At 34.7% G+C, this 13,367-nt stretch overlaps 1 long non-coding RNA gene across 1 annotated transcript in view; it reads left to right on the forward strand.

Annotated features, from left to right (window-relative positions):
- LOC137855181 (uncharacterized) overlaps nucleotides 1-3,870 on the forward strand; it is a 28,486-nt gene extending 24,616 nt beyond the window's left edge. The window contains exons 2-3 of the long non-coding RNA XR_011095567.1: nucleotides 1,778-1,868; nucleotides 3,043-3,870. This is a non-coding gene — a long non-coding RNA (uncharacterized lncRNA). The remainder of the gene's footprint in view (nucleotides 1-1,777; nucleotides 1,869-3,042) is intronic.
- Nucleotides 3,871-13,367: the final 9,497 nt, after the last annotated feature.

A 13,367-nucleotide genomic window follows, 5' to 3' on the forward strand; every position in this document is an offset into this window, starting at 1 on the left:
AGCATGCTTCCCAGTGGCAGAGCCCTCTGGAGAAAGGCTGAGGTTTCCCCTTCCCAGTGTCCTCCTTACACTTGGAGGAGGACATTTGGTGTAGAATCAGGCATACAGACAGCAAGAGATGCAGATTTAACCTCTAGTACAGCAGAGATCAGAAAATGCTGAGAAAGTTGAAACTGACAAGAACCCAGGCCTTGTGTAATAGAAAATATTTTTTCACAGTGACCAGAGGTGACTTTTATTGCAATTCAAAAAGCCATTAAAAAGAGTTTGGACTGAGACCAAGATTAAATGAAAAACATTGCATCTGCAAAGATATGGGGGAATTCATGTTTTTTTTTTTTTTTTTTTTTTTTTTTTTCCACTTTAGAAAGTATTAGTCTTGTTTATGCTCAAAAATTATGCTTTTTTAATTATTATTATTATTTTTATTTTTTTTAAGTTTCCTCTTGGTGTTTTTGTTATACTTTTAAGAAGAAATTTTCTTGTCAGTCTCACATCCAGGTCTTGGCAGTTTTGTGATCCACTGACCATGTAAGTCCCATTCTGGACTTGTAGATTCATTTTAACTGATAAGCATCTTTATTTTGCTAGAAAATGTTGGAAACATCACAGTTGTACAGGATCAAATTGACTTGGAATTCAATCAGGTAAAATAAATCTCCATTTCATAATATCTGTTCAGTTACTGTTCTTCACAGGGACAGACATTCCCAACTTCTTAGGTACCACAGTTTTTCTTTTCTTATCTTGGGGTATTGATTAGCTTGACTTGCCCTAACTTTATGAATGTTCTGGAATCATATTGAATACTGCAGATATAAGAATTTGAATACTTCTGGGCTAGCTGTTGTCACACAATAGGGATTTACTAGGGGACATTTGTATGAAAATAATTAATAATAATAATAATAAACAGAAAAACAAACAAACAAACAAAAACACTTGACTGTTTGGGATTTTTTGGATACAGGAGTTCCATATTTACAAAAATAGATCTTATGTTAGCATCTGAAGGTATCCCTTGAAATTGCTGGGAGTCATAGATTGAATACATGACTTGAAGGAAAAAAACATATATATTTTAAGCACCAACTTGACATAAAAAGTTTTAACATTGGAAATGAAACAGGTTTATAGAAGTAGGCTATCAGAAGCAGGACAGCTTCTTATTTTACTTTTTTTTTATTCTTTCTTTTCCTTTCTATTTCCTTGGCATGCTGTACACATTTTTACTTAGCACCTCAGCTTTTTTTTTTTTTTGACAATATTCTACGATTTCCTGTTTATGGATTGCATGGGAATTATGCAAAATTCTCTCTTTCTGTTCAAGATATGTTGTATCACAGGTGCTGTGCTTGCAGAACTTGCAATATCATCTGTTCACAATGTAATTTGTCTTACTGCACAGAAAAACAGAAATCTGTATTCTGTATTTTCATTTGTTTCATACTTATAGGGGATGCTAACCAATTGTAGTCATACAATAAGGTGTAAAGTAACACCCATAGATGCATGCTAAATGATGTGACTTGTTTCTTTCACCAAATTATATTTGAAAATATATAAATTAATGTTATTGTTATGAAATGTGGTGTGGGAGGACTTATTTAAAAGCCTAGCAGTTCCCTAACTCTTATATATGAGGTAAGAAAAAATGTCTTTATGGATGATGAAATGAATGACATGTTTTTGGATTCAAAACAGTATAATATTATGCTGGTTATTAAAGTCAACTGCTGTTTTCCTCCTTTTTTATTTACTTATTTTTTTTTGACAGAGTTGAAGAGGAAAAACTATTGACAAGTACTGATCTTATAGGATGAAATAGTATGACGCTTTGCAGTAATAAATGCTGAGATCATGTCCATGTACGTACAGCAAGTAGATTTGTTTCTTCTGGTTTTAGATATCCAAAATGAAAAGTCTGGAAGTACTATAGTTACTTTTATAGTCAACAGAGAGAAATAGACACTTTTTAGAAGGAGTTCCAGAAAGTCTATTTTCAAATAATTTGCCTTCCATGAAGACTAACACATGAAGTGTGTTTTGGGAACAGGATGCCTACCCCAGTTGGAAATGTGAATAGGATAGAATCATTGAAAGGGACTTATGTAAGGGACTTTCAGTGAGCTCCCTTTTCAACATAGAAGCTAACAAGGTAATATCAAATTGCTCAGAGCCCTGTCCAGTCAAATTCTGAAAATCTCCAGGAATGGCGAATCCACAACCTCTAGGGGTAACTTAATCTTTAACCACGACCCCCCACTTCGAATTTCTGTTCTTGTAACTTTTATGTTGCCTGACTCTTAGACACTGGACCTCTCCTCAGTAACAAGTCTTTATCGTATTTGTCCTGTGCTACTTCCACTCATGATGTCTGTCAACAGCATAGACATTTCAAGAGGTGTCCTGGCTTCTAATTTGGTGCAGTCAAAGCATTATTCTATTTCCCTATGGCCCTTCAGGAATTTGTTAGCTTTTATGTTTCCATTAGTGGGAACTGTGAAGTTCTCTCTTTGTCTGCATTTTTCCAAGTGGATATCCAGCTGTATGAGGACTACCCATTATGTCCAATAATGCACTTAAAATGTATTGTCTATACTGTGTTGGAGTGTAAAATAATGTTAGTATTAGTATAGTTCCACTTTTATGTTCCAGATGATTGTTTTGAAGACTTCTGTTTAAACCTGTATCAGTTATAAAGTTGACATAGCAACTAACTCAAAGGTAGAATGCCAAAGAATCTGATTGCATTGTTTAGTTATGCTTCAGCAATAAGATGCATATAGAGTAAGCTGGAATATCCTTTATTATTACTATTTTGGTCCAAACAATGAACAGTTTCTTGGAAATATAACCCATTATTCCCCCTTCGTGTGTCCCCCCACCCCCCACCCCCATTCTCCTCCTTGATTTTGTTTCTAAACAATCTTAATTATAAGATAAATATTTAAATGGAGAGAAATTAATTATAAGCCAAATAATACAAGGGTACTTGTGCTTGTAAGTTTCACTGTGCTGTTTTCTTTTTCTGTCTTTCAGGTTTGATTCAGTAATGGTTGTCAGGTGCAGACTGTAATTGCACTACTGCTCACAGGCAAGAGTTCTGAAGCCAGATGACAAAAAGGGTTTGTGAATGTTGGACATGAAATTTCACTCAATGCATAAGATCCCTTTTCAAAGTTGATAGTCCACTGAGTTGGTAATTTAATACTATTTATTTATTATTAGCAAAATTGCCGATCTTACAAACAGTTCTCAGATTTACTGAATATTATATTCAGAGCTTTAGCTAAATCTTTTGTTTTCTTGTTTCATTACCTGACATTTATCTCTGATCACTCCAGATGAGTTTTCAGATCATTATCCATGACAGTGGCATTTCTGTGATGACCTTAATGAAAATGTACTCTATTATCTAGGGTGACTAAAGTGGTTGTTTACTTTTGTATTTAAAATCTTCCTATAGTTACTCTATATAGGAATCTTAGTTTTCTGCTGTCATCAGATCAAAACTCTCAAAGCTGTGTATTTGTTATGTTACTATTCTCATGACCAGAATCAGGAGAAAATGATCACTTACCAAGCATGACAATTACTGAAACTGTTTGGTTTTAGACAGTTTATCAAACCTTTGTTTTACAGCATCTGGAAAAAATATTGTTAGTAAGCCTGAAGAATATTCACATGGACAAATATTTGTCCTAGGTGTAGGATATGGAAGTTGTGTGAAGTTAAAATATTTATATTCTATGCCATCCATTTTCTCGAATTGTGTTGCTGTGTGATTGATTCTATACTTCCCTTATTTTTCTTCTCTTTATTATTTTAATCTATTAATCTGAATAAAATAAAGTGAAATAAATATTACATACTTGATTATAATGCAGTTTAAATATTACATACTTGATTATAATGCAGTTGTGATGAGTTGGCCCTCACGTTCAGATGGTACTAAAAGTTTACAAATGACATTTCCTGATAGAAATGAGCACCAGCTGTATAGTTTGGACATGGATTTCAAGGCACAAAGATGTTCAAATCTATGGGTTTAGTCTTCTGGTCTATCATCACTCTATATTTAGAGAAGTATTTTAGAGATGCCTCTCTAAAGCATGTTTTCCCTTTCGTAAATTGCATCCTATTTCTGTCCCCCTATATCCCCCTCATTCTGTACAATTAACTATATTTCAATCTAGCTGTATGATGCATTCTGTTCTGAACAGGGACCATCATTTATTACAGTCATTTTCTGCAGAGTCTGTAAATTAGATAATTATTCTTACTAATCTTTCCATAGGAAAGAGTCAAGTCAGGTTTTGCTCAGCAATTTAAGCATTGCAAGTAATTCAACAGTGTCCAAATAATTATCTCTCTCTAGTGTTCTGAGGCAATAGAACAATAGCTAAAAGCAACAGTGAACTTCTTTTCCCAGAAAAGGCATTACACAGAGATGCAGTTTAAAATCTTGTGCTACTCTCCTGCTAGGTTTCACAAGCTAAGTAGGCTCTGGGCACAATGGAAAGGAGGGACATTGCTAACCCAGGGCCCCAACTCTGTGAAAGAGTTTTGGAGTCGGGAATTGAGACCTGGCATTGGCTTTAACTATTAGAAATCAGAAAACTAGTTTATGCTTTTTCAACTGAATTGTTGCTGGAAATCCTGTACTGTAGATGAGAAAACATCATTTATAAATAGCAGTTATTTCTAAATCTGGTGTAAATCTTTATTTCAGGGTTAATCATTGCTGTTTTCTAACTTTTCTGTTTTCTGGGTCAGTATCTCCATGCATGGAGTTCTAGTTAATTTTCTCTTTAAGTGACTCCCTCATTGAAAAACAAATAAATAAATAAATATGTATATAGATATATATATACTACTTCTGTAAGGAAAAGATAATAATTTCCAGATGCTTTTCTCTTTTTTTTTTTTTTTTTTAATTGTAATTTCTATTTTTTTTTTCCCAGTGACACTATTACCATTTCAGTGGCTCTCAAACTAAACATGATTTCAGATTTCATTTCCCAATGCCCTTGGCTACAAAAGATCTACTGCAAAGTAGTCCATGTCTTTCTAATATCTCACTAAATTAATTAAGTATATCAGGGTCTGCTTAGGACTGTGAAAGTGTATTATGTGATATAAATTTAGAATGGTTGTTTAGAGGTAGAGCTACTTTCTGGAAGTATTCAGCTATTCATCATTCCTAAGCACCTTCCTCCCAGAAACTTTTCATCATGGTGGTCTCAGATGAGAAATGAAGCCTTGACAAGAAATCTGACTTCATTGTGGTCCCATCAAGTTATGTCTAAAAACAAGACGGAAGTTCAGAGATTAATGCCATTACTTCTGATGGAAAATTCTTAGTCTTTTGGAAATTCAAAACAGTACTTTCTAACTCTGCTACTTGGTATCTCAGGAAACAACCTCAGGGCTGTAAGATGGTAGGTATAATCTGGCATACTTACATTTCTGAAACCACCTATGTGATAAAAAAAATAAAATACAGTGGTGGGGATAAGCCAAGTAAGACTGCTAAGCTCCAAACTGACAGAAATTTCTGTATGTTAATGAAAACAACAATGAACTTTTCTATCACCTTGCTATTATGTAGTTCCAAGCTGAGGTAAACAAACAAGCACCTCAGATGATAGAGATAGATATCACAAAGCTTATGCATAGTAATATTTTTTTCTGCAAATAGTAGAGAACAGATACCAGAATAATGCATCAATAGTGCATTCAATATATTTTTGGTACAGACTGTAATAAAAAGCTCTCTTAGATACAACATGGCAACATGGAATTTTTACTGTGTCTCTGAGTTCTGATTGGAAGGCTCCAGGATGAGAATAAGGTATATTCCCAGAAAATGTAGTTTTCTTATGACATTCAGTGGAAAGAAAAAAGAAGTATAAAGCAGAAAGAAGAAATGTACGCTGCATGTGTAAGTCCACATGTTGCCCTGTAAACAGAAGATGATGCAACATGATCTCTGAACTATTTGACTACTGTGGGGGAATCAGAGCTTGGTTTGCCTCCCAATTTACTTTTAGTACTAGTATGAAATTATGTATGAAATTGTGTAAGTATGAAAACTAGTATGGATTACATGACTATAGTTGTCTTTACTGGCCATGATCTTTTAAGAAAATATGAGAATGCAGCAAACGTTAACAACTCTTGATCTTTCTGCTAAATTACTTTTCCCTCGTGTATGAAATGCCATCTATGGTTTGCTAATTCAGGTAATTCAAACAAACATGATTTAGAAGATTTTATACATAAGATTTTACAAAGTCTTTTTTTGGCCTGAGAGGATATTATACTATTTATGAGTCAAAGTAGACTACATTTAATTGTCACTGAGTCTGTGATTTATTTGGCAGGATTACTGGATTTTACTGATTTATATGTTTATTTTGTTGCTGTCATACAGTGCCCTTTACTTAGTGATGGACTAATACATTTGTTTTTGTTTGCTTGTTTTTTTTTTCTCATTAGTAAACAGCTCCAGATTCTCTTAATTTGCTTAAGCCATATGCTATCCAGAGGTTTTGGCCATTCATCTAAGAAGATGAGAGGCATAATGCACAATGTACTATGCAGAGCTTACTTTGTGTTGTCCCAGGTGTATCAAGTATACCAGAGACCTTTTCTTTTTTCTTCTTACTTTATAATTAGTACTATTAATTTTTATTTATACATCATTGCTACAAGTCTATCAGCAACTGAATCAGAAGTTGCTTAGAAGAAATGTAGGAGTGAGGAAGCCTATGATTTATTTTAACTCCTCATTGATCACTGCAAAACTTATGATACCAGATATCTTTCTCTGTTTTTTTTTTTTTTTTTTTACATCTCCAGCTCTTCCACGATTAAATGCATTCAAAATATACATCCTTCTAGAAAAGCCTCATCTATTTAGTAAGAGTAAAACAATAAAGTTTTACAGATACGTAGAGCAACATAAATTATAAAAATGGAAATACCAAGTTCCATAGGAATGACTCTAAAAAAAACTATAGAATTTAATAGACAGTGAGAGTCTTTCTAAAATTGCTTTTTTAACCATCCTATAAATTGTTAAAATGAGGATCTCATTCTCCACTAAACTCCTTAAGGAGGCTCTGAGAATCTCTAATTCTCTATTCAGTTTCAAAGGGGAGATCCAATTTTGTAGTCTTTCTCACATGATTAGATACATTGATATCAGTGGGTTTGTTCAAAAAAAAAATACTGTACATCACACCACATTATAGGAAATTTTTGCAATATAAGACATTATTTTAATGTATAGTACCAACCATTCACGCTGCAGGTTTTAATATTGATAGGGCAAAATCTATAAGTTGTTTCTGGTGGATGGCTAACACACTAGCCTGTACAGCTGAGTTTGCGTCCAGCATAAAGGAAATAGGTGTAAAGCTGACCAAATTACTTCACCACTGAAGCAAAAAGGAGTCTCAGGAAGCAGTAAGTCACCCTCTACCTCTCCAGTTATTCACTAAACTGCTGGATATATTTACACCTGTAAACTTCAAAACGCTACATATGCCTCCTTGCTCATATGTAATCAACTAAAAGGAGGATGATTGATCTAAGCCAGTTTTCTAAGTACCTTCTGTGATAAAGAGATAAAGAGTGGGTGAAGAGATGAGAAAGAGAGAGAGAGCTCCCTGTGGTGGTTTGTGATATATTTTATTTTTCCTGAAAATAGGTGTCTAAACTTTTGAACTTTTATTTATTAATTTTTATTATTGTTTTTTTTTTTTTTTTTTTTTTTTTTTTTTCAGGAGAAGCTGATTCATCTTACTCATCTTCCTTTTCGTGACAGCAAGCCTATTTTGAGCACTGTTACCTATATGTTATGGAAAGATGCTAAAATTGTTGTCCAGGCATTCATCACAGTCATGTCTGAGAGTTTATCAGGCAAAATCTAGGCACACGGTAGAAGAGGTAATTCTCCATACAGGAGTAACCTTATCTCATCCTGTAGAAGTGAGAATGATGGTTAGACTGGGGTTGAGTAACCTTATCTCATCCTGTAGAAGTGAGAATGATGGTTAAACTGGGGTTCTGCCTCAAGCAAACAGGTAAGAACATACACAATTATAATCATTCCTATTCATAATGGTGGGACAAAAAGACTAGATTGTCCTCACTATTCAGGATTTCCAATAAAAAACATGAAACAAGGAAAAAAAAAAAAAAAAAAGGTTCTAGCCAGTTGCCTTCCTTGTGAAGTTCACTATTGGGACTTTACATTAGGCTTGTTAGGGAATAACTAAATGTAAGCCTTTGCTTTTTCATTTTGAACTATGCTCTGTTTTGAATCTGCTCAGGCCATGACAAGTGCCCAAGTGCCTAAAATGCATTTCCTGAGATTAAGGTCTTCCTGCCTTCTTGTTTGAATCTTATTTGTGAAGATGCTCCCCCCATACACACACCAAAATCTGCTCCAAATCCTTTATGCATCAGGGCTGTATTGCAGTTAAGCTTCCCTTCAAAATAAGAAGTAAAGTTAACACAGAGACTATACTTGTGTTCTCTTTCCAGTTGGATAACTTTCTTCTTCATCTAAGCTGTAATACAGTTTCACAAACTACACATGAGATTTTAAAGCACTTGTGGACTCTCTCTCTTGCTTTCTTTTTTGTCTCTGTCAAAATAGTACTCCTGAAAGCCATATGTTTTACAGAAGGTGAAAGAAAGAAAACAAGGATAACCAGCAATCTGTGTGTTCCAACACAAAGAATAGAAATTACTTTGAGATTACATTGTAATTTCAGGCTCAGAAAATGAAATCGGTTTCATCCAGGAATAAAGGGGGAAGAAAATGGGAAAGAAAAAACTGCTATTAAAAAATGTTTTCTTTCTATCTCTTTTGACTTTAGTTACTTCTCCCTGCTTCAGCCTGACTGCTTGTTAAAGTATATGTTTAATATTGAAATGGTAAAAGTACAAGTTGTTTACCTGAAATAAGTTGTATTTAAAAGGCAGCTGTCATCTTTCCTCCCCCTTCTCTTCATGTCTTCATGGCTTTTGTGAGCCCCAGGATAAATCAGATGGAAGAAATTATATGCTATGAACAGATTTTCATTAATGCTGATACTAATGGTGGTAACTGGCATTAGACAATGGTATTTTGAAAGATTGCCAAGGAATGGGCAGACTTTCAAAAGCAACCAAGTTGTTACTTTGCCCACTGTTACTGATCCTGTGCATGCTCTGAGACTGCCCCAATTATGAAGTAAAACAATATTAACCTAAGCCACTTTAATGAACAGATCCTGATTTTTTTTTTCCTTCTCTGTATGGGGCAGTATTCATTAAGCTACATTAAGAACTAATGGAGGAATGTCATGATTCCTAGCAAGGATCAGTATGAAATGGCATTCTGCCTGGACATCGAATTAAATGTGCATCACAGCAGTCTGTGCACTGTCATCTGTGGGCAGTGCAATGAAACTGTCCACCCTCAGCAGTTATAGTGTCATAGAACCATAGCATCACTAAGGTTGGAAAAGACCTCCAAGATCATCTGGTCCAACCATCATCTTACCACCAATGTAACCCACCAACCCATGTCCCTAAGCACCACGTTCAACCTTTCCTTGAACATCCCCAGGAACAGCGACACCACCATTTCCCTGGGCAATCCATCCTGACTGCTCTTTCTAAGAAGAAATGTTTCCTAATTTCCAACCTAAGCTTCCCCCTGCACAACTTGAGACCCTCTAATCCTATCACTGGTTAACTGTGAGAAGAGGCTGACACCCAGCTCACCACAACTTCCTTTCAGGTATGTTTGAGAATCACCAGGCAATCTCCTGTTGATTCTTTTTCTTCCCACTTCATGTAGATATTAGCAGTCTGATATTTAAAAATATTAAAATTATGGTATCCCTACTGAGCAAGAGTTTCAAAGAATTTTCAATGTGCAGCAGCCAAAATGAAAAACAAACAAATAAAAATCACAAAACCAACCAACCAACCAACCAAAAGTTAAACAAATTTATCACATTCATGTGAAAGATGATACCAGAGACAGAAAATTGTTTCAAATAGTTCTTTATTGTTGTCCCACATATTTTTGTTTTTATCTTACTTTAACTGAAGGAAAATAAAATATAACTTTGCTATGAGACACAGTTTTACAAACCTTCTAAATTGATTTTTTTATTCTTTCAAATAAGAACAGGTAAAGCATTTGAAGACCATCAAGTCAGCATTAATAAAATCTGTTCAGCTGAGAGGAAAACAAAATAGATTTGTTGAAAGCCTCACTACTTAAAGGCGGTAAAAGCATTTAAATAATATTTTCCTAATTTTCATGTTTTTAACAAAGTAAAAATATCTCAAATTGTGGTTAAAAAACCATTCAAATAAAAACATGGTAGAAATATTAAAATATATAGAAGGGTTGCTGCAGGCCAGGAAATTAATTCTTCTGTATGACCGTAGAATTCAAGCCCATCATTTTTTAATCTTTCTGTGAAGATTTGTAGTGAAGTGTAGAAAAACAATTCTAGTGGTTTGTGGTAAGGATCATAAAGTAGTTAATAGCTTACCCAAAACAACTACATAGTTTCTGTCACTGTAAATGTTTAGGGCTAGTGTAGAGAGATATCTGTCAGAAATGGTAAAGTTTTAGTTTATTTGGGTTTAGCCAAAGACATAGTAGATAATCACTTGATGCTGCTTTCAGCCTTTTTTTAACTGAACTGAACTGTTCTATTCTATTCTGTTATATTCTATTCTGTTGTGTTCTATTCTACAGGTAACCATGTATTTCATCAATGAATTAATCACAGAATCACAGAACTGTAGGGGTCGGAAGGGACCTTGAAAGATTGTCAGGTCCAATCCCCCTGCCAAAGCAGGTTCCTCAGAGACGGCTGCCCAGGTAGGCGTCCAGACAGGCCTTGAATATCTCCAGGGAAGAATTAGCTTTTTGGGGGGGTGATATACCACCTTATAAACAGCTTGTCTATTTCAGAAGGAGACAAAAGTACTCTGTTTTATTTCAGTGAAGGTATGCAAGTATCTGACTTATCTCCTTAAGTATATTGGATGAAATGAGGTCTCAGAGTCCTTATTTTTTCCCACTGGCAATGGAAAGATCCCAGGTGACTAACTCAGGGGTAGACACTGATGCCACCAATGTCTAAACTTAGCTGAAATGCACCTCTGTCTATCCTGCTTAAATCCCTGAGGCCTCACATCAATAAACATGCTCAGACTTTATCTAACACACTATTTCCAATATGAAGTACTGGACATTCTCTTTTCAAATAACATAACATGAATGGTGTTTCTATCTGTAAAAATGAATAGAAAGTTTGGTTGGATTCTCACCTTTTTCTAGTAGAGTTTCAAACATAGATTGATTTTTTTTTTTTCCAGAACTCTGCTCACTAGAAAGCAGAGTAAACTACCTCCAAAGCAAAAAAATTCAAGATTCATGAAGTCTGTACATAACAGCAATGAAGCCTGACTCCATTCTTTGGAAAATTCATAGAGGAGAAAATTTCAGGATGGCAGTCTTGAGGGGACAGAAGTAATTGCTGACAACCCTGATTTTCACACAGTGTTCTTTGGTGCATGTTGCAGAGAGCCCAGCTGCTTATACCCATGAATAAGTTTCAGGTATATAAGTATTTTATGAGGTTTTGATTACTCAGTAATTTTCTGAAAATCCTGTCCCATGTCTCCTAAGGTTAAAACCAACCAAACAAAAATAACTCTAAAAAAAATAAAAGTTAAACAAATCACCAATGTTATTAAAAATATCTTTAAAATTCCCGAAACAACGCTAAGACAAAAAACTTGTTTTGCTCTACTGTTTGCTTTTAATAATGCCACATTAGTTTATTTTTAGTCTAATTGAGGGGGGAGGGGGTTAAAGTTTTTTCCCTAATTAGCTAATAACATGTATTCATAACAATTTGTGTGATTATAATTTGACTTTAATTGTCTGTATAGTGTCCTGAGTCACTTGACAAAAAGGAGGTTTATAAATATAACTCATTATATTATTGACATGCTTTTGTAATTTTCCATTTTCTTTTTAGAAATGCAATTTTAAAATATTTGAAGCAATGAGTTGTGAGGAGAAAGGGGGTGCATCTATTTAATTAGCTTCCCAGAAGGAGAGAATTTTGGCCACCTTTGATTTTTATGATCTCTAGAGAATTCAGTAGGTGTTTATCGGAGGTTGTAATAACATTTACCACCACATAGTTGTTTTTTAAAACCACCTTATCACTTTGCTCTTCAGAGAAGTCCTCAAACATATGCTGCAGTAATTACATAGAATCTGTCCTGATTTCATTGTTTGTCACTAATAAGGGTAGTTTGGTTGTTTTCTTGTGCTGCTCTTCTCTGTTGCATTTAGTTCTGTCTTAGGTTACATCTGTTCTGCATCTGCAGCCACTTAAACAAGCTCATCTGAATGAGTGTAATAGTATAGGTAACAGATGAGTGTAGATAAGGTAAAACAACCTTCTGTGTATTTACTGAGTTTCCTGTTTTTTTTTGTTTTGTTTTGTTTTGTTTTTTGTTTTTGTTTTTTTTTTAAGTCAAAATGGAATCGCATACAGCTCATTCTAGGCTTATACTGGTACCCAAGCTAGCCAGTTTTCAGGATGTCTGCTTTGAAGGCATTGCCCTGACTCCATTCTAGGCAATGACATTTGGTTTGTATCTTCAGGTAAAGAGAACTATTATGTTTATTGACAGTATTAATAATTTGGAAATAAAATTAATACCTCCAAGCAATATCAGAATGCAAATATGAGTGCAGTTTGTAAACCTAAAGGCTTAATTAATGGAAAGTGATGTAAGTGAACATAGTTATTATGTTTCCTCTGTGTTATACCTAATTCAGATTGCTTTTTCTGAACTAATTTTGTGCCCTCCGTAAAAGCAGTACAAAAGTGGGACACTGCAGTAGGCAGACAAATTTATGAACCAGTTGAGCTTTACTTTGCAGTTCTACATTTGGTTAAACCCAGTCTTTGGTACTGAAGCAAAGAGAAACGTTTCATATAGGCACCATCAGACAAGTAATATATTGAGAAAGTCCTTATTTGCAAAGTTCTAGGGCATCCTGCAGTTAGTGAACAAGATATGCATATTAATGTTTTGAGCATGTTGAATATTAAACTCCGGGTTTGACTTCTAAAATGTATCACATTAATGGAGCACCCTTTTGTCTTGATCAGCATAAACCACTGGTGTTTCCTGAGTCTGGATGTCACAAAAACATAACAAGGTCTTTTGGCCCAGACAGCCTATGTAAACCAGACTCTTGTTTTCAGTGGCAGCTAAAAGAGGGTGCCTTGGGAAGAGCAATAGAACAC

This window comes from Anas acuta, chromosome 4 (genome assembly GCF_963932015.1).
Source record: "Anas acuta chromosome 4, bAnaAcu1.1, whole genome shotgun sequence".
NCBI lineage: Eukaryota > Metazoa > Chordata > Aves > Anseriformes > Anatidae > Anas > Anas acuta.